Source organism: Cydia splendana, chromosome 6 (genome assembly GCF_910591565.1).
Source record: "Cydia splendana chromosome 6, ilCydSple1.2, whole genome shotgun sequence".
NCBI lineage: Eukaryota > Metazoa > Arthropoda > Insecta > Lepidoptera > Tortricidae > Cydia > Cydia splendana.
The window spans coordinates 11,732,929-11,760,492 of NC_085965.1; the positions used below are offsets into that span (position 1 = coordinate 11,732,929).

The window sequence follows — 27,564 nt, forward strand, 5'->3', positions numbered from 1 at the left end:
TTACTATGTAGCATACTATACCAAGTGTGGCCTGTAACATGAGCAAAAAATTGCTTAAAAGTAGATACAGATACACTTCCCTTTCTTCAGAAAGTGTATCTGTAACTGTAGTTATTTCGCTTTTACTGATTGATTTTTTCAAGTTTGGCCGTGCTTAACTTGCGGCTTAACTTCAAACTCGGGAAAATTTATTCGACCCTGTCAGCAAATATCTATTACGGGGGCCCATTTACACGATGCGAGAACTCGCATGCGAGTTTCATTACATTGCAGTTTTTGATCGGTCGGTTGAATTGGACGTGACCAACAGTCCGCAATGTAACTAAAATCGCATGCGAGTTCGGGCGCATAAATGCCTCGATCCTGGGCTCATATTATTAGTTTTGGCTTGTCCTGTAGAGAGTGTAAAGTACTTAACACATTTGTATTAGTAGGTTTAGTAAGGAACACAAATGTATGGAACAGCATGCACTTTAGTCTCAGGCGATGCCGCTTGGCACGATTGTTCCTTAGGTCAAACAAAGTTGACCTGGCCCTGTAGCCGGGAGATTGTACCATGCAGACCCCTCAAAAAGGGGGGGGTGAAAGGGTCGGCTCCCCAGGTCCAATCTATGCTATATTCCTTCCTAGTCTTAGCAACTAGGGCAAGTTATATATCATTTTCGTATAATTTAGGGACAGGGAATTCATTTTCGAAATAATTATTATACCTTTTAGAAAAATAACAAGTTGAAATATAATGTTTTAATAATTTTTCTATGCGTTTTTGCCCTTATTTGGGACAAATTTGTTGTTTTTATTTTTCTTCCATACAAACTTTCTCCCCCCCATTCCCCCCCCCCCCCTTAAGGGTTGATTTTATAAAATTTTATTTTATCTTAAACTTAGACCTGTCGCATTTAATTGATGTTGAAAATTTCAGCTTCATATCTTCAGCGGTTTAGATTGTATGATGTCTGGAAGTAAGCAGAGTTTTGTTAGATATTATAATGTATGGGATATTATGAAATAAAATGTCTTTAGATCAAACACATGTAGATCCTAAACTACTGAACATTTTAACCTGAAAGTTTGAACATCGATTAATTACAATTTAAAAATATCAACCCTTAAGGGGGGGGAATGGGGGGGAGAAAGTTTGTATGAAAGAAAAATAAAAACAACAAATTTGTCCCAAAAAAGGGCAAAAACGCATAGAAAAATTATTTAAACTTTTAAAATGCCAAATTCAGTGTTTTAGTAAACATTTTTAATCTTTGACTTTGGGCATAGTTCCATTTGTATGGAAATCGTTACCGCCACGCTCTATAAATTATTTTTTTATTACGAAAAAATGTATAAGTGCCTACTATAAAGTGATATTTTTCTGAATAAGGAATACATGGGATACATCGTCCAATTTTTTATTTAGTGCAAATCGCCACACTGTGATTGTAACATCCAAAATTGTCATAAAAAATTACATAACATTTTCATTTTTTGTACAAAAATATTTTTTTTGTATGGAATGGTATAATAATTATTTCGAAAATGAATTCCCCGTCCCTAAATTATACGAAAATGATATACAACTTGCCCTAGTTGCTAGAAGGAAGGAATATAGCATAGATTGGACCTGGGGTGCCGACCCTTTCACCCCCCCCCCCCCCTTTTTGGGGGGTCTGCATGGTACGATCTCCCGGCTACCGGGGCAAATCAGCTTTGTTTGACCTAAGGAACAATCGTGCCAAGCGGCATCGCCTGAGACCAAAGTGCATGCAAAATGACCTTACTCAACCTACTAGTATTTGTCACTATGGTTTATAAAAAAACTCCTTATGTGTCTAAACTGATGCCAAATTTGACTATTTTAAATTTACTTGAAAAATACCTACATTGCAAATGGGTGATAAGCAAATTCAATCAGATTTAACTGGCCCACCGCGAAAAATCGAGAATCACAAAATCGAAGTTTGTTATCTGCGTCTCTATCGCTCCATTATGCAAGTGCGATAGAGGCAGCTGACTTTCTAATGTAGCGACAGGCCCTCCTTGTATACCCTTATTTGAGTCGAAGGCGGACCTAAATTTCAGTGATCACGTTAAGAGCCAACAGGAGTGGTCATTCCTCCATACAAACGTAGTCCTCGTTTTCCTCCGTGGTTTTTGAAGCTAGAGCAATGATTTTTTCAACACAGATTAATATTGTCAATATCTGTGTCGGACCGTTTTGCTTTTTTTGATATTTTTGTTTTTTAAGGCGCTAGAGCCCTTCAAAAACGGCCAAAATGGCCTAATAGACTATGCCGCAATGAGAGGCGTGGTATTCAAAACTGATATCAATTAGCCAAAAAAGCAAAACGGTCCGACACAGATAATTTCATAATCATTTAGATTTCCAAATTTGGTTACGATTGGTTAAGTTTTGGGGGAGGAAAAAGAGGACTACGAAACCTCGATTTTTGTCATTTTTACGCAGGATTTTTCGCCTCAGCTGCAGTTGTCCCTATCGCACTAATTTTAGGGGCGGAGTCAAGTTTCTAAATACGTACACAGCCAGAAAAGTGATGGGCAATAGTCGACATTTAATGTCGATAATCTAGTGATGTAAGAAGTTATCGATAAACCGTCTTGTGTGCAAAATATCTAGATCCTAAGATACAAGGGGTTTTGGGTTGAGAGTAGGGAACACATTTTTGTAGTTATGATATACAATCTATTATGAACTTTTTGATTCTAATATTTCAAATTAGAAATCAAAATCAAAAATATTTTATTGCATGGTTAAAATGGGTTAACAAAATTTTTAGGTACCTACAGGCACGCTTCGTAATTGTCGAGCAATTTAGGGTCCTAGCTGAATTGGTTGTTCCATACTTACTCGTGCTCTATGGAATGTCCAATTTAGCTAGAACCCTAAATGGCTCAACAATCACGGAGCGTGACAGTACTAATGATTCATGTTCTGTATAGCCTGCCCTACAATGGCGTTAATATTTGGTTGTCATGTCTATACTTCGTTTTTAAGCATTATTGAAAAAAAAATTAGTAAATACTAATATTAACCACTAAGTACATAACTATTACAAAAAAAGCTAAATAATTATACGATTGCATGCTTAAAAAAGACACGTCACCTTCACTCTAATGCTAACCAAACGAAGAATAAGAACTAACAGCGATAAGACCGCCTGTTGCTACCTTTATCTACATTGTAAATCGGTTTTAGGGTTCCGTACCCAAAGGGTAAAACACGGGACCCTATTACTAAGATTCCGCTGTCCGTCCGTCCGTCTGTCACCAGGCTGTATCTCACGAACCGTGATAGCTAGACAGTTGAAATTTTCACAGATGATTTATTTCTGTTGCCGCTATAACAACAAATACTAAAAACAGGATAAAATAAAATTTTTAGTGGGGCCTCCCATACAACAAACGTGATTTTTGACCGAAGTTAAGCAACGTCGGGCGGGGTCAGTACTTGGATGGGTGACTGTTTTTATAAATAATGGTACGGAACCCTTCGTGTGCGAGTCCGACTTGCACTTCGCCGGTTTTTTTTTAATTTGTTTTTATGTTTGTGGTGTAATAAAGAATATTTTAGAGTCAGACCAAGAAAAGTCTACAGCAATTTTGATAGCACACGCAGTGCAAGTGTTATTTATATGTCATAATTTCATAGAAGCGACGTTTGAAATAATACTTGCACTGCGTGTTCTATCAAAATCGCTATAGATTTTTCTTGGCCTAACTCTACTTTAAATTACAAAGTAAGGCCTAAATTATAAAATAAGGCCCATCAATGTTTTTTTTTTGTGTTTATTAAACTTGATATTTTGTCTATAGTATTAGCGGACATGGCCTCAAAATTTAAACCCGCTTAAGAATCGGGCCTTATTTCGTGCATTATATACAATACTACCCATTTTTGTGTAGTCATTATTTATACTATAGAAGCATTGTTTGAGTAGCCAATTATTTAAACAGTATTTTTTTAAAGGGCAACGGTGGCAATATTTTAAGGTCTGGATAATAAGATACAGATCTTAATAAGGATATCAATGTAAGTGAATGTTACCATGACTACCAAACAAACAAATGTGATAGAATTTGCCAGCTGGCATTGTAACATTCAGACAGTTACCTAATCTGAAATATGAATAAATTAGTAATATTTTAAACAGGAAAGTAAACCGAATTTTGGCCTTTTGCTGGACACAATCACAATAGTAATTTGTTTTACAATAGGGCAAAGTTTATCGCCACCGGTTGATGCATTTGCAGCACCAATGGTAGAAAATGCAAGCTTATCATCAACTGCATAATCGACGTTTGATATGACTATTGAATCCGAGCTTTTTGATCATGAATCATGATAAAACAAAATTTTAGAAGGTCGCAGAATAGTGGATTTATAGTACATTATTGTCGAGGCTCGGAAGTAGCTACTTGCAGGCTGAGGATTCGTTTTAAACGGACGACCTTGGGAGTCCGTTTAATTGAATCCGAAGCCAGCAAGTAGCCTTCCAGCCGAGTCATATATAGTGCTTTTCTCAAAAATGGTGCAAGAAATATAAATATCATAGAAATATTTTGCAAAAGCAACGTTCTTACGTATATATTTTCACAGAAAAAAGTAGAAACAATTGAAAAAATTAGCTTTGCCGCCTTTTTATTTTTTTAATAAAAAAATAGAAGTGTATTTTTCTGCCGAAAATACGCCAACCTATTTGAGACAGCTAAATAGTCGCGGTACTAATCATCTGTTTGGCTGTTTAATGGGCCTGTGCCTTCATTTGATATGGCCATTTCAACTTTTAAAAAGTTTGGAACTCGACAAATAATGGAATTTGTATGCAACATTGCAGTCCCAAAATCGAGACTGCAATGTTTTTAACTTTTTAATTTTTGACTGACCATAAACTACGCGCTTCGCAACCTATTTTTTAAACGGCAAAGTCGACTTTGCCGTCCATTTTTGAGAAAAAATATTTATTTTCTGTGATCTCAAATATCAGGCACGATCATACAAATTGTACATTTGCTGATCTTGCCTTTGTCATTGAAAGACGTAAGGGTTTACACAGAGAATATATATTTAAGTGTAATATGTGCAAAAAAAAGGAAACGATACACTCTGAAGACCCAAAAAGAAAATGTTAGTAAATACTGCTCCTCCCCATGGTTACTTGGTTCCTTATTCAACCTACCTGAAATTAAACGAGTAGGTTAGTAAATTATATCATTTTACATTATAAAGTTAAATGTTTAGGTATCTCAATCACTTACTCACTGGTGGACATGGACGCAAAATTTTTGCCCATCTACTTATACTATCTTATAAAAAATGAAATTTTGAAAGTTAGCACGCTTAAAGTTCGTTTTTTTTTGCATTAAGGTAACAGATTTTGACATGTCTTATTAAAAATTACCATTGAAAAATAAGTCATAGCAAATATGTTAGAATTATAAATCATATTAATCATATTAATGAGCAAGAGCACCCTAAACCGGCGAGCGTGTATGAGGAATGTTATGAATGTGAAGGAAGCGAAAGTGGTATGTCAGGATCGTAGCAAGTGGAAATCCGTGGTCTCTGCCTACCCCTCCGGGAAATAGGCGTGATTGTATGTATGTATGTATGTATGTATTAATCATATACTTTTTTATATTCTTTTGCTTTCATAAGTAATATAAACTAATTTTTGAAAGCGTTTTTCAATAATTATTAATAAAAAGACACGTCATGATTGTTTACCTTCTTTCTAATGCTAAAAAATAACGAACTATAATAACCGGGCCTTATTTGATACAGAACCTTGATTTGATAGGTACATCGGATATTCTGGGCCCCTGAGTTTGTTACGTAAAGGACAAAATGGTGACATGTGGTTAGAGCTGATACTGTTAAACTAGTGGTTCTGTGCGCTAAGTATAAAAAATAAGCTTCAGCGAACTCATTAAGCCTAGAAAAAACCCTACACCCTACTGCCACTTAAGTCAGTCTTGAGTCTTTGAATCAATTTCCGTAGTAGTACTACTACTACTAAGGTACTAGGAGGTAATAAGGCCTATAGTAGGTATAATAAGGCCTACCTGAAAAATAATGTTCTTACAACAGTGTAACCGTGTTAGTTATTTGAGTAACATATATGTAAAGTGATACAATTAAAAGCTAACAGCAAACCAGTACATAAATTATATCTTATGTACTTCTTATGAATTACACTCTTATAAAGGTTTCGGCTAATTACGCTTAATTACTTGAATAAAGGTAGATGAATTGCGTGCGGTCCAATAGGTAACCACAACTCACGGAGTCCAAAACAATAAGCTGATCAGCAAAGTCAAGTAAACAAAGCCAAGTCACAGTAGTAGAAAGATTATCGAGTTCCGTAAACGTAAGCCGGGTCAAAAAATTCAATCGCAACACAGTAAGTAATAAGTGAACGCCTCGTGGCAGTAACGCACGAAAAATAACATTGCAAATTGTCGGCAATGAGGCGCGCGCGGGTGCAAGCGTACGCATCTGTGTGCGTGCATTACACACACAAATACAGTCTCTCACGCCCCGTCAGAGCGACGGGTATATTCAGCTTGAAATCTCAAAATTGACTTTTAGCTCAGCTCCCGTTTCGTCTTAACTCACTCGCAGTCCGTCTCGCTCGCACCAACATAGTGTGAGCAAGAGGCAAGCGTACAGGGCAATTTTTTTTATTTATTAATATTTATTTATTCATGAACAATATGACAATTGTATTTTAATATAACTACATACTAAGTTCCTTAAATCTAGGTCCTTCTTAAATCTAAGAATTATAAAATCTAACATGCAGAACAATATCAGACGTATTTATCTAAAATAATTACTACCAACATTACGTAGACAAATTACTAAAGTAGGTCGTAAACTCCACTATAAAATAAAAGCATTCTTTCAGCAGCAGTGTTTTTAATTTATTTTTAAAGATAACAAGGCTATCGATGTTCCTCCACTCACTGGGAAGCTTGTTGTAGAGCTGTCTCCCTCTCTTCATTGGTCTCGTACTCCTTTAGACTTTTGACCAGGTCAGTGAGGAGCAGAAGGATGTACAGACACGGGACAATTAGTATTTTAAGATTTATGAAATATTCCTGGCAGGACTCAGTTTGTGGAATACGCACTATAGTCCTCATGGCTCGCTTTTGTATAACAAAGGCTTTATTCATGTTATACTCATAGTCTATCAAAACTCTGTCAAATTTGCTTCTAGACGATAGAACTGTGGTTATTCTAGTGCTCTAGGGAGCTGGCTACCCAGAACTGCTGAGATGCTGGGTGTCTGACCCGCATTGGCTGGGATGCCAAGCTCAGAACTTAGCAATTCCTCGATTTCGATACTTCTTTGTAGTTTTGAAAGACTATGTTTCAAAAACTTTGCCAAATTTCGTTCTAGAAGATAGAACTGCATGTATTCTAATGTACTAGGGTGCTTGCTATCCAGAATTGCTGAGATGCTAGGTATCTAGCGCGCATTGGCTGGGATGCTAAGCTCCGAACTTAGCTATTTCTCGATTTCGAGGCTATTTCAAACATAATCCTCCAAAACTCTGCCAAATTTCCTTCTAGAAGATAGAACTGAGGTTATTCTGGTGCACTAGGGAGCTGCCTATCCAGAATTGCTGAGATGCTGGGTATCAGACCTGCATTGGCTGGGATGCTTCGCTCCGAACTTAGCATTTACTCGATTTCGAGACTATTTTCGGAGATAGTCTATCAAAACTCTGTCAAATTTCCTTCTAGAAGATAGAACTGTGGTTATTCTAGTGCACTTTGGAGCTGGCTATCCAGAACTGCTGAGATGCTGGGTGTCTGACCCGCATTGGCTGGGATGCTAGCTCAGAACTTAGCTATTTCTCGATTTCGAGACTTCGATACTATTTTCGGAGATAGTCTATCAAAACTCTGTCAAATTTCCTTCTAGAAGATAGAACTATGGTTATTCTAGTGCTCTAGGGAGCTGACTATCCAGAACTGCTGAGATGCTGGGTATCAGACTTGCATTGGCTGGGATGCTACGCTCAGAACTTAGCATTTACTCGATTTCGAGACTATTTTCGGACATAGTCTATCAAAACTCTGTCAAATTTCCTTCTAGAAGATAGAACTGTGGTTATTCTAGTGCACTTTGGAGCTGGCTATCCAGAACTGCTGAGATGCTGGGTGTCTGACCCGCATTGGCTGGGATGCTAGCTCAGAACTTAGCTATTTCTCGATTTCGAGACTTCGATACTATTTTCGGAGATAGTCTATCAAAACTCTGTCAAATTTCCTTCTAGAAGATAGAACTATGGTTATTCTAGTGCTCTAGGGAGCTGACTATCCAGAACTGCTGAGATGCTGGGTATCAGACTTGCATTGGCTGGGATGCTACGCTCAGAACTTAGCATTTACTCGATTTCGAGACTATTTTCGGACATAGTCTATCAAAACTCTGTCAAATTTCCTTCTAGAAGGTAGAACTGTGGTTATTCTATTTTACTTTGGAGCTGGCTATCCAGAACTGCTGAGATGCTGGGTGTCTGACCCGCATTGGCTGGGATGCTAGCTCAGAACTTAGCTATTTCTCGATTTTGAGACTTCGATACTATTTTCGGACAGAGTGTATCAAAACTGTGTCAAATTTCCTTCTAGAAGATAGAACTGTGGTTATTGTAGTGCTCCAGGGGGCTGGCTATCCAGAACTGCTGAGATGCTGGGTGTCTCACCTGCATTGGCTGGGATGCCAAGCTCAGAACTTAGCAATTCCTCGATTAAAATACTTTTTTGGAGTTTTGAAAGACTATCTTTCAAAACTTTGCCAAATTTCGTTCTAGAAGATAGAACTGCGTGTATTCTAATGCACTAGGGTGCTTGAACTGCTGAGATGACAGGTATCTAACCCGCATTGGCTGGGATGCTAAGCTCCGAACTTAGCTATTTCTCAATTTCGAGACTATTTCATACATAATCCTCCAAAACTCTGCCAAATTTCCTTCTAGAAGATAGAACTGTGGTTATTCTAGTGCACTAGGGACCTGCGTATCCAGAACTGCTGAGATGCTGGGTATCAGACCGGCATTGGCTGGGATGCTACGCTGAGAACTTAGCATTTACTCGATTTTAAGACTATTTTCGGAGATATTCTATCAAAACTCTGTCAAATTTTCTTCTAGAAGATAGAACTGTGGTTATTCTAGTGCACGTGGGAGCTGGCTATCCAGAACTGCTGAGAAGCTGGTTGTCCAAACTGGGATTTTTGCTCAAACTTAGCATTAATCAGAATTTACCTACAATTATTTTTCATGTTCGTGTCCCATACATATATGAAAAAATTTTTTTTTACACTTTTGACTAGAACTCATTATATATCGTCTAAAAATGTTAGTATCTTTCATTTAAATGCTATTTCGAGGCTGTGGAGTGGGTAATGGCTGGGATGCTGGAGTGTCAAAACGTGAAGTTAGCATCTCATTTTAAAATTTCATTTTTTTCGCGAAAATGAGCATAACTATTTAAAAAAACCATCTAGAACTGTAGAACTATTAGGGATGCTACTAGAACTCTCATAAAAGTTTGAGATGCTAGCACTTGATATGCTAGGTTCACACACACGTATAGGTACAGTATTTATAAAAACATATTTATATATTGAAAAAGATAGATAGATAGAAGCCTTATTGAGCTTACTGTGGGAGTTGACTTGGTCAATTTGTAAAATGGTGTCCTATCTATATATCGTTTTCAACAGTCTTTTGTGCTTAAAATTAATAAATCGGCCCGTACTCCCCGTCGCAGTAATGAGTGCAGTAATTGTCGGAGTCCGTCCGTCAACAAAAAAGTTCGCCTGAATGCCAGAGGCAGGCATGCCCCGCGATCGAATATTGCAAAGTGTGGGCATCTTTCTCTTTTAGTCAAATTAAGTCGTAATTAGAGTGACAGAGATAGTTGCATGAGTCATACCAAGCTATTTCATTAGTGTTATTTTAAACGTCAAACTTCTATTAAATTATGAAATTAAAAAAAAAAATACTTGCACAGTCTGTCTGTACCATCAAAATCCCTGTCAATTTAGCTTGGTCTAACTCTCGAAGTCTTACAAACTTCGATTTTCGCGGTTAATGCAGATCGTCGTTTACAATTTAAGGAAATTAATAAACCAGTGGCGCTGTGGCAACAGTTGTGGCAACGTCGTTCGCGGTAGACCCTCTGTAGACCTCGCGAGCATAGCTTAAAACTGAATAAAAAATGTAAGGCTACGCCTTTTAGAATAATTTGGAAAAACGAAATTAACGAAAAGTTAAATAAAAGATTGCACTCGCTTGATCAATCAAAAATACAAAATTTAAAATTTACAAAAAGTTACACTTTACTGGGGATCGAACTAGGCACCTCCATGCATCAAAGCAAGTGTTTGCAAACTGCGCCATCATAGCACTTACTTAAAGTGACGAAATTTGGCTACTTAATCTCAAGTAAAAATCTACATACAATGATATATCTAAATACCTCCTAGACGGCTTATGTACCAGCGTTACTAAATTAGTACATTTTTGACAAGCACTGTAAATATATCTCAAAAAGAAAAAAAAACTCCTATGATATTAATACGACTATTTCTTTCCGCCATTTTGAAAAAAAAATCTAATATTCGGATCGAAAAAAAACTATTTTATTTCTAGAATCTGGTCATAAAATTTGATAAGAATCGGTTGAGAATTGAACCGAGGAGAACGTCCGGACATACGATTTTGGCCCGAGATAAAACGGAGACCTTCGCAAACGCTTCGGTCAATAAAGGAGTAAAATGCGCGTTTGACTTGGACATGGACACCAAGCGAAATCAAAACATGCATTTTGTTTAGAAACAAAGCATTCATGTGTTTTGAAAGACATCGCCCTATGAGTTCTTTAATTTGTATTTTAACGTCAGGCCTACTTTAAAATAGATTACTCATTTAGATTAGGTATGTACCTAAATTCCGTAATTTAAAACTCGATTGTAATTAATAATTATTCTAAATCAAACTTCACATCATGTCTTAAAACGAAAAACAAAACTCAGGAAAAGAAACCCACACTCGTTCCGTTTTCGAATGACGTAAAACATACTAGAATCGTGGTGGCTCCATCTAGTGTCAATATTCAATATTACTTCGACAGCTTGAAATAATTGTCGTGCGCTGTTGCTCATAACGTAGTCAGTTGCAATATAATTGGGGTTTCAAATTTCGTAAATTAATGCATTGAATTCGTGTTGTTATTAATGTTTGTATTTCATTTATAACGTTTTTAATTTATGACGCTTTAAATATCTCTTAATCAATCTTAATCTGTACGATAAAAATTTCGTAATGGCCGATTATGATACACACACTATGATATCCATTTGAAAATAATTATAACGCCTTCGGGATGGGAGGGCATGCTATTACTAAGACTCCGTTGTCCGTCCGTCCGTCCGTCCGTCTGTCCAGGCTGTATCTCGTGATCTGTGATAGCTAGACAGCTGAAATTTTCACAGATGATGTATTTCTGTTGCCGCTATAACAACAAATACTATAAACAGAATAAAATAAAGATTTAAGTGGGGCTCCCATACAACAAACGCGATTTTTGACCGAAGTTAAGCAACGTCGGGCGGGGTCAGTACTTGGATGGGTGACCGTTTTTTTTGTAGGTACGCTGGCGTACACTTTAAAAAAAATCCGCACACAAGTTACGCGTCGGATCCTAACGGTTTGATATACTGAACTAACGTGAACTAACGATTATCTATCGAATCTAATTGATAGAAACCATAAAATCGGTTATCGGTTATTCGGCGGTAGCGTGAAGTTGACCCTTAAGTGGGGCCACTTAAGTTTTTTTTTTAATACGTAATGTAGTCGGATCCTAACGATTTCACATGCTACTAACATGAACTAACGACTACATATCGATTCCAATTGATTGGAACCATAAATACAGTTTTGGAGCGGAAGACGGTGTTGGCGCTCCCCTACTTTAAAAAAAATTCGTGCCCAAGTTATGCGTCGGATCCTAACGATTTGATATACTGAACTAACGTGAACTAACGATGAACTAACGATATAGATATGCCATTTGCGGGCACTCGATATGGGGCGGTCAACTTCACGTGAAGTTGACCTCCCCACTTTCGTTTTTAAAAAAAAAACATCTTTTAGTCGGATCCTAACGATTTAAAATACTGAACTAACGTGAACTAACGATGAACTAACGACTACATATCGATTCCAATTGATTGGAACCATAAATACAGTTTTGGAGCGGAAGACGGTGTTGGCGCTCCCCTACTTAAAAAAAAAATCGTACACAGGTTATGCGTCGGATCCTAACGATTTGATATACTGAACTAACGTGAACTAACGATGAACTAACGATATAGATATGCCATTTGCGGGCACTCGATATGGGGCGGTCAACTTCACGTGAAGTTGACCTCCCCACTTTCGTTTTTAAAAAAAAAACATCTTTTAGTCGGATCCTAACGATTTAAAATACTGAACTAACGTGAACTAACGATGAACTAACGACTACATATCGATTCCAATTGATTGGAACCATAAATACAGTTTTGGAGCGGAAGACGGTGTTGGCGCTCCCCTACTTAAAAAAAAATTCGTACACAGGTTATGCGTCGGATCCTAACGATTTGATATACTGAACTAACGTGAACTAACGATGAACTAACGATATAGATATGCCATTTGCGGGCACTCGATATGGGGCGGTCAACTTCACGTGAAGTTGACCTCCCCACTTTCGTTTTTAAAAAAAAACATCTTTTAGTCGGATCCTAACGATTTAAAATACTGAACTAACGTGAACTAACGATGAACTAACGATTCTAATTGAAAGAATCCATAAAATCGGTTTTGGGGCGGTAGCGTGAAGTTGACCGCCCCACTTATGTTATTTTTTTTAAATACGTAATGTAGTCGGATCCTAACGATTTCACATGCTGAACTAACATGAACTAACGATGAACTAACGACTACATATCGATTCCAATTGATTGGAACCATAAATACAGTTTTGGAGCGGAAAGCGATGTTGGCGCTCCCCTACTTTAAAAAAAATTCGTACACAAGTTATGCGTCGGATCCTAACGATTTGATATACTGAACTAACGTGAACTAACGATGAACTAACGATATAGATATGCCATTTGCGGGCACTCGATATGGGGCGGTCAACTTCACGTGAAGTTGACCTCCCCACTTTCGTTTTAAAAAAAAACATCTTTTAGTCGGATCCTAACGATTTAAAATACTGAACTAACGTGAACTAACGATGAACTAACGACTACATATCGATTCCAATTGATTGGAACCATAAATACAGTTTTGGAGCGGAAGACGGTGTTGGCGCTCCCCTACTTAAAAAAAAATTCGTACACAGGTTATGCGTCGGATCCTAACGATTTGATATACTGAACTAACGTGAACTAACGATGAACTAACGATATAGATATGCCATTTGCGGGCACTCGATATGGGGCGGTCAACTTCACGTGAAGTTGACCTCCCCACTTTCGTTTTAAAAAAAAACATCTTTTAGTCGGATCCTAACGATTTAAAATACTGAACTAACGATGAACTAACGATTCTAATTGACAGAATCCATAAAATCGGTTTTGGGGCGGTAGCGTGAAGTTGACCGCCCCACTTATGTTATTTTTTTTAAATACGTAATGTAGTCGGATCCTAACGATTTCACATGCTGAACTAACATGAACTAACGATGAACTAACGACTACATATCGATTCCAATTGATTGGAACCATAAATACAGTTTTGGAGCGGAAGACGGTGTTGGCGCTCACCTACTTTAAAAAAAAATTCGTACACAAGTTATGCGTCGGATCCTAACGATTTGATATACTGAACTAACGTGAACTAACGATGAACTAACGATATAGATATGCCATTTGCGGGCACTCGATATGGGGCGGTCAACTTCACGTGAAGTTGACCGCCCCACTTTCGTTTTTAAAAAAAAAACATCTTTTAGTCGGATCCTAACGATTTAAAATACTGAACTAACGTGAACTAACGATGAACTAACGATTCTAATTGAAAGAATCCATAAAATCGGTTTTGGGGCGGTAGCGTGAAGTTGACCTCCCCACTTATGTTATTTTTTTTAAATACGTAATGTAGTCGGATCCTAACGATTTCACATGCTGAACTAACATGAACTAACGATGAACTATGACTACATATCGATTCCAATTGATTGGAACCATAAATACAGTTTTGGAGCGGAAGACGGTGTTGGCGCTCCCCTACTTTAAAAAAAATTCGTACACAAGTTATGCGTCGGATCCTAACGATTTGATATACTGAACTAACGTGAACTAACGATGAACTAACGATATAGATATGCCATTTGCGGGCACTCGATATGGGGCGGTCAACTTCACGTGAAGTTGACCTCCCCACTTTCGTTTTTAAAAAAAAAACATCTTTTAGTCGGATCCTAACGATTTAAAATACTGAACTAACGTGAACTAACGATGAACTAACGATTCTAATTGAAAGAATCCATAAAATCGGTTTTGGGGCGGTAGCGTGAAGTTGACCTCCCCACTTATGTTATTTTTTTTAAATACGTAATGTAGTCGGATCCTAACGATTTCACATGCTGAACTAACATGAACTAACGATGAACTAACGACTACATATCGATTCCAATTGATTGGAACCATAAATACAGTTTTGGAGCGGAAGACGGTGTTGGCGCTCCCCTACTTTAAAAAAAATTCGTACACAAGTTATGCGTCGGATCCTAACGATTTGATATACTGAACTAACGTGAACTAACGATGAACTAACGATATAGATATGCCATTTGCGGGCACTCGATATGGGGCGGTCAACTTCACGTGAAGTTGACCTCCCCACTTTCGTTTTTAAAAAAAAAACATCTTTTAGTCGGATTCTAACGATTTAAAATACTGAACCAACGTGAACTAACGATGAACTAACGATTCTAATTGAAAGAATCCATAAAATCGGTTTTGGGGCGGTAGCGTGAAGTTGACCGCCCCACTTATGTTATTTTTTTTAAATACGTAATGTAGTCGGATCCTAACGATTTCACATGCTGAACTAACATGAACTAACGATGAACTAACGACTACATATCGATTCCAATTGATTGGAACCATAAATACAGTTTTGGAGCGGAAAGCGATGTTGGCGCTCCCCTACTTTAAAAAAAATTCGTACACAAGTTATGCGTCGGATCCTAACGATTTGATATACTGAACTAACGTGAACTAACGATGAACTAACGATATAGATATGCCATTTGCGGGCACTCGATATGGGGCGGTCAACTTCACGTGAAGTTGACCTCCCCACTTTCGTTTTAAAAAAAAAAACATCTTTTAGTCGGATCCTAACGATTTAAAATACTGAACTAACGTGAACTAACGATGAACTAACGACTACATATCGATTCCAATTGATTGGAACCATAAATACAGTTTTGGAGCGGAAGACGGTGTTGGCGCTCCCCTACTTTAAAAAAAATTCGTACACAGGTTATGCGTCGGATCCTAACGATTTGATATACTGAACTAACGTGAACTACCGATGAACTAACGATATAGATATGCCATTTGCGGGCACTCGATATGGGGCGGTCAACTTCACGTGAAGTTGACCTCCCCACTTTCGTTTTTAAAAAAAAAACATCTTTTAGTCGGATCCTAACGATTTAAAATACTGAACTTACGTGAACTAACGATGAACTAACGATTCTAATTGAAAGAATCCATAAAATCGGTTTTGGGGCGGTAGCGTGAAGTTGACCGCCCCACTTATGTTATTTTTTTAAATACGTAATGTAGTCGGATCCTAACGATTTCACATGCTGAACTAACATGAACTAACGATGAACTAACGACTACATATCGATTCCAATTGATTGGAACCATAAATACAGTTTTGGAGCGGAAAGCGATGTTGGCGCTCCCCTACTTTAAAAAAAATTCGTACACAAGTTATGCGTCGGATCCTAACGATTTGATATACTGAACTAACGTGAACTAACGATGAACTAACGATATAGATATGCCATTTGCGGGCACTCGATATGGGGCGGTCAACTTCACGTGAAGTTGACCTCCCCACTTTCGTTTTTAAAAAAAAAACATCTTTTAGTCGGATCCTAACGATTTAAAATACTGAACTAACGTGAACTAACGATGAACTAACGACTACATATCGATTCCAATTGATTGGAACCATAAATACAGTTTTGGAGCGGAAGACGGTGTTGGCGCTCCCCTACTTAAAAAAAAATTCGTACACAGGTTATGCGTCGGATCCTAACGATTTGATATACTGAACTAACGTGAACTAACGTGAACTAACGATGAACTAACGATATAGATATGCCATTTGCGGGCACTCGATATGGGGCGGTCAACTTCACGTGAAGTTGACCTCCCCACTTTCGTTTTTAAAAAAAAAACATCTTTTAGTCGGATCCTAACGATTTAAAATACTGAACTAACGTGAACTAACGATGAACTAACGATTCTAATTGAAAGAATCCATAAAATCGGTTTTGGGGCGGTAGCGTGAAGTTGACCTCCCCACTTATGTTATTTTTTTTAAATACGTAATGTAGTCGGATCCTAACGATTTCACATGCTGAACTAACATGAACTAACGATGAACTAACGACTACATATCGATTCCAATTGATTGGAACCATAAATACAGTTTTGGAGCGGAAAGCGATGTTGGCGCTCCCCTACTTTAAAAAAAAATCGTACACAAGTTATGCGTCGGATCCTAACGATTTGATATACTGAACTAACGTGAACTAACGATGAACTAACGATATAGATATGCCATTTGCGGGCACTCGATATGGGGCGGTCAACTTCACGTGAAGTTGACCTCCCCACTTTCGTTTTTAAAAAAAAAACATCTTTTAGTCGGATCCTAACGATTTAAAATACTGAACTAACGTGAACTAACGATGAACTAACGACTACATATCGATTCCAATTGATTGGAACCATAAATACAGTTTTGGAGCGGAAGACGGTGTTGGCGCTCCCCTACTTTAAAAAAAATTCGTACACAGGTTATGCGTCGGATCCTAACGATTTGATATACTGAACTAACGTGAACTAACGATGAACTAACGATATAGATATGCCATTTGCGGGCACTCGATATGGGGCGGTCAACTTCACGTGAAGTTGACCTCCCCACTTTCGTTTTTAAAAAAAAAACATCTTTTAGTCGGATCCTAACGATTTAAAATACTGAACTTACGTGAACTAACGATGAACTAACGATTCTAATTGAAAGAATCCATAAAATCGGTTTTGGGGCGGTAGCGTGAAGTTGACCGCCCCACTTATGTTATTTTTTTTAAATACGTAATGTAGTCGGATCCTAACGATTTCACATGCTGAACTAACATGAACTAACGATGAACTAACGACTACATATCGATTCCAATTGATTGGAACCATAAATACAGTTTTGGAGCGGAAAGCGATGTTGGCGCTCCCCTACTTTAAAAAAAATTCGTACACAAGTTATGCGTCGGATCCTAACGATTTGATATACTGAACTAACGTGAACTAACGATGAACTAACGATATAGATATGCCATTTGCGGGCACTCGATATGGGGCGGTCAACTTCACGTGAAGTTGACCTCCCCACTTTCGTTTTTAAAAAAAAAACATCTTTTAGTCGGATCCTAACGATTTAAAATACTGAACTAACGTGAACTAACGATGAACTAACGACTACATATCGATTCCAATTGATTGGAACCATAAATACAGTTTTGGAGCGGAAGACGGTGTTGGCGCTCCCCTACTTAAAAAAAAATTCGTACACAGGTTATGCGTCGGATCCTAACGATTTGATATACTGAACTAACGTGAACTAACGATGAACTAACGATATAGATATGCCATTTGCGGGCACTCGATATGGGGCGGTCAACTTCACGTGAAGTTGACCTCCCCACTTTCGTTTTTAAAAAAAAAACATCTTTTAGTCGGATCCTAACGATTTAAAATACTGAACTAACGTGAACTAACGATGAACTAACGATTCTAATTGAAAGAATCCATAAAATCGGTTTTGGGGCGGTAGCGTGAAGTTGACCTCCCCACTTATGTTATTTTTTTTAAATACGTAATGTAGTCGGATCCTAACGATTTCACATGCTGAACTAACATGAACTAACGATGAACTAACGACTACATATCGATTCCAATTGATTGGAACCATAAATACAGTTTTGGAGCGGAAAGCGATGTTGGCGCTCCCCTACTTTAAAAAAAAATCGTACACAAGTTATGCGTCGGATCCTAACGATTTGATATACTGAACTAACGTGAACTAACGATGAACTAACGATATAGATATGCCATTTGCGGGCACTCGATATGGGGCGGTCAACTTCACGTGAAGTTGACCTCCCCACTTTCGTTTTTAAAAAAAAAACATCTTTTAGTCGGATCCTAACGATTTAAAATACTGAACTAACGTGAACTAACGATGAACTAACGACTACATATCGATTCCAATTGATTGGAACCATAAATACAGTTTTGGAGCGGAAGACGGTGTTGGCGCTCCCCTATTTAAAAAAAAATTCGTACACAGGTTATGCGTCGGATCCTAACGATTTGATATACTGAACTAATGTGAACTAACGATGAACTAACGATATAGATATGCCATTTGCGGGCACTCGATATGGGGCGGTCAACTTCACGTGAAGTTGACCTCCCCACTTTCGTTTTTAAAAAAAAAACATCTTTTAGTCGGATCCTAACGATTTAAAATACTGAACTAACGTGAACTAACGATGAACTAACGATTCTAATTGAAAGAATCCATAAAATCCGTTTTGGGGCGGTAGCGTGAAGTTGACCTCCCCACTTATGTTATTTTTTTTAAATACGTAATGTAGTCGGATCCTAACGATTTCACATGCTGAACTAACATGAACTAACGATGAACTAACGACTACATATCGATTCCAATTGATTGGAACCATAAATACAGTTTTGGAGCGGAAGACGGTGTTGGCGCTCCCCTACTTTAAAAAAAATTCGTACACAAGTTATGCGTCGGATCCTAACGATTTGATATACTGAACTAACGTGAACTAACGATGAACTAACGATATAGATATGCCATTTGCGGGCACTCGATATGGGGCGGTCAACTTCACGTGAAGTTGACCTCCCCACTTTCGTTTTTAAAAAAAAAACATCTTTTAGTCGGATCCTAACGATTTAAAATACTGAACTAACGTGAACTAACGATGAACTAACGATTCTAATTGAAAGAATCCATAAAATCGGTTTTGGGGCGGTAGCGTGAAGTTGACCGCCCCACTTATGTTATTTTTTTTAAATACGTAATGTAGTCGGATCCTAACGATTTCACATGCTGAACTAACATGAATTAACGATGAACTAACGACTACATATCGATTCCAATTGATTGGAACCATAAATACAATTTTGGAGCGGAAGACGGTGTTGGCGCTCCCCTACTTTAAAAAAAAATTCGTACACAAGTTATGCGTCGGATCCTAACGATTTGATATACTGAACTAACGTGAACTAACGATGAACTAACGATATAGATATGCCATTTGCGGGCACTCGATATGGGGCGGTCAACTTCACGTGAAGTTGACCGCCACACAAAATTGAAAAAAAAAAATACTTAGAATCGGATCCTAACGATTTAATATACTGAACTAACGTGAACTAACGATTATCTATCGATTCTAATTGATAAAAACCATAAAATCGATTTTGGGGCGGTAGCGTGAAGTTGACCTCCCCACTTTTGTTTTTTAAAAAAATCGATGTTGTAGTCGGATCCTAACGATTTAATATACTGAACTAACGTGAACTAACGATGAACTAACGATATAGATATGCCATTTGCGGGCACTCGATATGGGGCGGTCAACTTCACGATCATGTATTTATCCGTAAACAGAACAGATATCCCTATCGATTCATATGAGAATTATGCAAAATTCAAGCAATAGGTATATGATTTATGTAACCGCAATAAGCCCGGTAAGGTAATCACAGTTGAAATTGATTCTACCTACCGATAGGTATAGTGCGTCAAGCAAATCTTGTCAGTAGCAATGTAAAGCAAACTAAAGTAGGGCAACACTCAAAGAGCAGTATTGCGCTAAGAAAAGCAGCAATGTACGTCGAACCAAAACAAATATGATTTTTTTTCCGCTGAGCGCGCCCTACGTACGTCAATTCAAATTGTCATTTGCGGCTTATTGAAAAATTTAGAAATTGTTATTTAATATGGACGGACAATTTAAAAGCCATGTTAGTCAAAATGATTTAACAAATTTGAAGATATCAAATTACAATTACAAACGGACTATGCCATTAAACCATTCTGAGAGAACTCAAAATCACCAAACGACTCTCAACAATCTGCCAGGAGAGGGCTCTTAGATTCTTTGGGCAGATACTGCGGTCGCCACACCACAGCCTCGAACGTGACATCATACTGGGGCAAGTTGAAGGCAAGCGCGCTAGAGGAAGAGCCCCTGCAAGATTGTCGGATTCCATAAAACAAGCATGTGGTTCCATGCAGAGGGCAGCCCAAATAGCCCTTGTTCGCGATAAATGGAGGGACATAGTTATTGGTCACGATCCTCAGTCATGAGGGAACGCCAAAGAAGAAGAGATGCCATTAAACTAGAATGTATGAATAAAATCATTGCTTCCGCAGGTAGATGTCCTACTGAATTTTAATATCTTTATATATAAACGCGAGCGGCTTTGACGGTAGAAACAAATTAAATTATGCTCAAACAAAAGAGCGTAAAAAAATAACACTTTTGAATCGACAACATATATCCGCAAAATTCGTATTGTCGCGTATTTTGCATTTAAAAGTGAAAAAATTTCGACAAACAATACTAAAGGCTCAATTTGTTGGTTGACATTTGACAGCTATGCGTTGCGTTTAGAAACTGCAAACATGCTTACAAGTTAGGTTGGTCGTATTTTTTTTAATAAAAAGCAAGACGAATATTACTGTTTATTTGATGACTTTCCGGTATGTATAATGGTTATTATTTGCATTAAGTTTCGTTTCATATGGATATGTATACCGGTATAATTATTACATAAATTTGTTTTTAAGCCAGAACGTGCGATAGTCTGTTACGGCTTTTAAGACGATAGCAACACTGCCTAGACGTCAACGACGGCTGTTATTCGAAAATACTTTATCCGGTACTCCAGACGTGATAAAAACCTGTTAAATAGTGTATTGTGTGTGTTAACAATAAAAAATAGTCACCGAACATAGTGCAAAGTGCAAACGCCATCGTAACGTAACGAGATTTGAACTTCAAAGCGTTCCATGGGTGTATTGTGTTTAGTATAAACATCGGTCTCTCAGTTGTATTTTAATATTTCAGAATGATTCCAAATATTCTTACATGTCAAGGCACTACTAGCTACCTGGAAATGCAAGTGAAAGCAACCTTGAAGCAGCTGTGATAAACTAATAAGTGAGCGAGATGAAAATGACGTTGTTCAAAGAAACTTTGAGTTAAGTGCCAGCTGACTGTAACACACTCTAATTAAGTACATTGCCAGTGTGAAACAGTGCAAAAAGCTACAGTGTATTGTGGACATATTTAATAACTGTGCTTTAGACTATGAATCAAATTTGAGGTGTATCGGTGAATTGGAAAGTCAACTGCATAAAGCTAATAAGTTATTTCCGGAGTCAATGTAAGTTGAATATAAGATTAAATATAATAAGATATATAGATAGTATATATGTCGCAGTCAAAAGTGTGAACTGGTCAAAAGAACTTTTAACCGACAAAAACAGGCAAAACTGCTTTTGACTGAGCATGTTGGTCAAAAGTAGTTATACCTGAAAATCATTGGTTAATAGTAATTGTGTTGTGACTGTTACTATCAGTCAAAAGTACTCGCAGGGATAGGTAGGTTAGGGTTATTTTTTTGCTACGCCCAAAAAACTAAACTGTTCCCAGAGATAGGTAGGTTAGGGTTATTTTTTTTTGCTACGCCCTAAAAACGAAACTGCTGCCAGAAATAGGTATGATTTTCAGGTAAAACTACTTTTGACCAACATGCTCAGTCAAAGCAGTTTTGCCTGTTTTTGTCGGTTAAAAGTTCTTTGGCCAGTTCACACTTTTGACTGCAACAGGTTGGGCTGGACATATGGCAAGGGAAGGTAAAGATAAGTGGGATAGAGAGGAAGCGGAATGGTATCCTAGAGATGGAAAAAGGAGAGAAGGGAGACCAATAATGAGGTGGTCGGATGACATAAAGAAGCATGCGGGACCTAATTGGATAGGGACGGCAAGGGATAGAGAGCTGTGGAGAGAGCTGGGGGAGGCCTATGCCAAGAAGGCAGACTGAAATAATTATTAAAAAGCAATGACATAAAAATTATTTAATAAAGTTACTAAGGAAAAAATATTGAAACTAATTGATATAAATGAAATGTGAATTTATTTAAATGTAATATGTGCTGAAATTTAATTTTTTGGTCAATAAAGGCTATTCTATTCTATTCTATTCTAATTTGACAGGTGACAACAAAAAAAATATTAATTCCTGCTAAAATTTCAGAGTCATAGTGAAGCATAGTACATAGTACCAAAACAAGGTTGATTTTTAGGGTTCTGTAGCCAAAGGGTAAAAACGGGACCCCTATTACGAGGAGTCCAATATGTTATTAGATCAAAACAAATTATTTTCAGAAAATATTTAATTTAGGCTTAGGGATGGCGAGGCTCCATAAACCTTCAGTAAGTAGTGCATAAGTATCCTTGGAAAAATTCGACCTATGCCGCCGTGGGTGGCCCGGTGGCAGAATGGCACAGGCACCTGCTGCAATAGCAGAGGACGCTGCTTTGATTCCAGCCTAGGGCACTGGAGGCCTTGGTCACTTTTTAGGGTTGCGTACCCATAGGGTAAAAACGGGACCCTATTAAATATTAAGACTCTGCTGTCCGTCTGTCTGTCACCAGGCTGTATCTCAAGATCTCATGAACCGTGATAACTAGATTAACTAGACAGTTTCAATTTTCACAAATGATGTATTTCTGTTGCCGCTATAACAACAAATATTAAAAACAAATTAAAGAAATATTTAAGCGGGGCCAATGCAATGCTAGGCTGGATATGACTGATGAAATGAGTAAATTTTTATTAATATGTTTTAATATGACATGTTGGTGGCAAACAAGCATACAAGGCTGTTAATGCCGATGGTAAGTGGGAGTTTAGACTAGACCTCTGCTTCTCCAAGGGACTCACATTGCTGACCGAGTAAATTTTTATTAATATGTTTTAATATGACATGTTGGTGGCAAACAAGCATACAAGGCTGTTAATGCCAATGGTAAGTGGGAGTTTAGACTAGACCTCTGCTTCTCCAAGGGACTCACATTGCTGACCGAGTAAATTTTTATTAATATGTTTTAATATGACATGTTGGTGGCAAACAAGCATACAAGGCTGTTAATGCCGATGGTAAGTGGGAGTTTAGACTAGACCTCTGCTTCTCCAAGGGACTCACATTGCTGACCGAGTAAATTTTTATTAATATGTTTTAACATGGCATGTTGGTGGCAAACAAGCATACAACTCATACAAGGCTGTTAATGCCGATGGTAAGTGGGAGTTTAGACTAGACCTCTGATTCTCCAAGGGACTCACATTGTTGACCGAGTAAATTTTTATTAATATGTTTTAATATGACATGTTGGTGGCAAACAAGAATACAAGGCTGTTAATGCCGATGGTAAGTGGGAGTTTAGATTAGACCTCTGCTTCTCCAAGGGACTCACATTGTTGACCGAGTAAATTTTTATTAATATGTTTTAATATGACATGTTGGTGGCAAACAAGAATACAAGGCTGTTAATGCCGATGGTAAGTGGGGGTTTAGACTAGACCTCTGCTTCTCCAAGGGACTCACATTGCTGACCGGTTACAAATCTATTACACTCATACTAGGGTTCCGTACCTGAAGGGTAACTAAAAAACGGGAACCTATTAGCGATTCCGACTCGCACTTGGCCGGTTTTTCTTAGTAGGTATATGACATTTATTTCAGTTTTACTTCATTGTCCGTCTGTCTGTCTGTCTGTCTGTCACCAGGCTGTATCTCATGAACCGTGATAGGCCTAGGCAGTTGAAATTTTCACAGATGATGTATTTCTGTTACCGCTATAACAACAAATACTAAAAAGTATGGAACCCTTCGTGCGCGAGCACTTGCCCGGTTTGACATTTCAGGCTCCGTCACACAGGCGCGTTTCGCGTGCGGCGCGTGAGCGGGGCGCGCCGCTTTTTCATATAAAACGCTCAGGCCCGGCTCTGAAATCGCGCCGGTGTGACGGAACCTTTATTTCAGTTTACTCCACTGTCCCTCTGTCACCAGGCTGTATCTCATGAACCGTGATAGCTAGACAGTTGAAATTTTCACACATGATGTATTTCTGTTGCCGCTATAACAACAAATATTATAAAGTGTTCCGTTCTTGATGGGTGAGTCCGACTCGCAGTTATTCAGTTTTTTTTTTGTAAACGAATTTAATATTAACGGATAGGCATTAATATTAAAGAATGAAATAGTAGTGATAATTTCCATACTTATACTTTAGTGCCATGAAGGGTAGGTACAAAAGGGTTCCCTCTTTTGAGATTGGAAAGTGGGCTAGGTTATAAATGCGGCCTTCACAGAACCGATCTGCGACCAGAAAAGTGGGTCAGGTTAGAACTGTGATCCTTACAGAACCGAACTGCTACCAGAAAAGCGGATTAGGTTTTTTTAATTACATATTTGTTTTTAGATATAATTATCGGAATAGTAAATTTTTCGAGTTATGATTGTATGTTACGGATTTAAAGTTTTCTGAGATGAGATAGGTTTGTAACCGCCTTGATGAAGGTATGAAGTCTAAAAGTAAATAATTACTTAATTCAAAATGAGTATTACCTATTACTATTATTTATTTTACCCGAGCGAAGCCGGGTTTTCATCTAGTTTTATTAGATTTCTCAGTTGGAATTCAATTTTAATCATAGCAAAATGGAAATTGTGTAATATTTGATACTTACAATATAATATGCTACTTGTTAATGTAAATTAGTGTACTTTTCTGGATCAATATCACATACCTACCTGTGTAATATTTTGATTGGTATATATTGTACAATATACATAATAAAAATAAAACAAATAATATTTGGGTGCTTATCCTTATATATAAACGCGAGCGGCTTTGACGGTAGAAACAAATTAAATTATGCTCAATCGAAAGAGCTTGAAAAAATATCACTTTTGAATCGAGAACATGTATCCGCAAAATTCGTATTGTCGCGTATTTTGCATTTAAAAGTGAAAAAATTTCGACAATCAATGCTAAAGGCTCAATTTGTTGGTTGAGATTTGACAGCTATGGATGCGTTCAGAATATGTTGCATGTTAGTTAGCTGGATTGTAACCGCGAACACCGAAGTTCGCAAATTATCTCTGTCATTCTTTCTAATTACGCCTAAAAAGGCGTCGACGGGATGATCAAATCGACCGAAAAGAAATTGGCGTCAATCTCATCTTGCACCCATCCCATTTATTCTGACATTGAAGCGCTCTAAAGAGGAATTTGAGTTTTCGAACGGTCTTCTGTCACGTCAACGTCATTACATTGTGTTGAATAATTGAGTGTTGAAATGTTGAAATCTAAACTAAATAAAATCAGTTAGGCCTGAAATCACCCTGAAATGTGTAGTTTGAAGTGTAAAAATTGTATAAATAACGATAAACAGTGATTTACATTACGTTTTGTACTTACCAGCCTTTGTAGAAACCGAAGTTACAAGTTTAACGGATGTTAAAATTTGGATTTAACCTGGGCGAGTAAGTATTTGTTTTATTATTTTGTTAGTTTATAAGACAATAGTTCTCATTGTATTGCATATGTGAGACACATTAGCATTACATGTTACAAAGTTCATAACTTATAGCTTCGTGAGCAACGTCCAATTTCTCTTTACTTAACGTATGAGATAGTTTACACCTACATACATTACCTTATAATCAGTATTATGTATGTAGTGTCAACACTTTAAATATATTTGACAAATAAATAAAAATAAATATTATAGGGACATTCTTACACAAATCTCAGTCTCTTTGGAAGTACCTACTTAAATACATAGAAAACATCCATGACTCGGGAACAAATATCTGGGCTCATCATATAATTAAATGCACTTACCATGATTCAAACCCAAGACCATTGGCTTCATAGGCAAGGTCACCACGCACTAGGCCAGACCGGACAAACATTTTATATTGAATATGTCTACTAAGTTGTATTTAATTTCAGAAAGGCTACATGGCACTGCTAGCCACCTGGACGGAAAGCAACCTTGAAGGAGTTTGCATGACAAACTAATAAGTGAGCGAGATGAAAGTGAAGTGAGAAGAAGTCACAAAAGTAATTCAAAGAAAGTCTCGAGTTAAAGAACCGGCTGACTCCACTCTGATTATATGGACAGTGTAAAACAGTGTGAACAACTACAGTGTATGGTGGACATATTTGATATGTGTGCTTTAGACTAGCTTCAAAGAATCAAACTTGAGGCGTATCAGTGAATCGGGAAGTGAATTGAATGAAGCTAATTTATTAATAAGTGATCTCCGGAGACAATGTAAGTTGAATATAAGGTTAAAAGATAATAAGATATATACATAGATAGTATATATAATAAGATATATTTTATGCTTATTCAAATAAAAGTGTAAATAACAACTTCAGAGTTTGACTTTAATAAATAGTCAGGTGACAACTAAAACAATATACTGCTAAAATTTCAGAGTCATAGTGAAGCTTAGTACATAGTAAACAAGGTTGATTTTTAGAGTTCTGTACACAAAAGGTAAATACGGGACCCCCCGGGAGACGGGACGGGGAGGGCAATGGGACGGGACTAAGACTTCACTGTCCTATTAACACAAAACAAATTATTTTCAGAAAATATTTAATTTAGGCTCAGGGATGGCCAGGGGGCACCATAAGCCTTCAGTTAGTAGTGCATATACTTGGAAAAATTCGACCTATGCCGCTGGGGCCCGGTGGCCGAATGGCACAGGCACCTGCTGCTATAGCAGGGGATGCTGGTTCGATTCCAGCCTGGGGCACTGGAGGCCATGATCACTTTTTAGGGTTCCATACCCAAAGGGTAATAACGGGACCCTATTACTAAGGCTCCGCTGTCCATCTGTCCATCCGTCTGTCTGTCACCATGATCTCATGAACCGTGATAACTAGACAGTAGAAATTTTCACAAATGATGTATTTATGTTGCCGCTATAACAACAAATACTAAAAAAAAATTAAATAAATATTTAACCGGGGCCAATGCTAGACTGGATATTATGACAAATGAAATGAGTAAGTTTTTATTCATATGTTTTAAAATG

The 27,564-nt window shown here is 37.7% G+C and overlaps 1 protein-coding gene across 1 annotated transcript in view; it reads left to right on the forward strand.

Annotated features, from left to right (window-relative positions):
• The first annotated feature begins 293 nt into the window (after positions 1–293).
• Positions 294–27,564, forward strand: part of LOC134791428 (nibrin) — a 40,456-nt gene continuing 13,185 nt past the window's right edge. The window contains exon 1 of the mRNA XM_063762448.1: positions 294–299. The gene's annotated coding sequence lies outside the window, so the exon portion shown is untranslated. The remainder of the gene's footprint in view (positions 300–27,564) is intronic.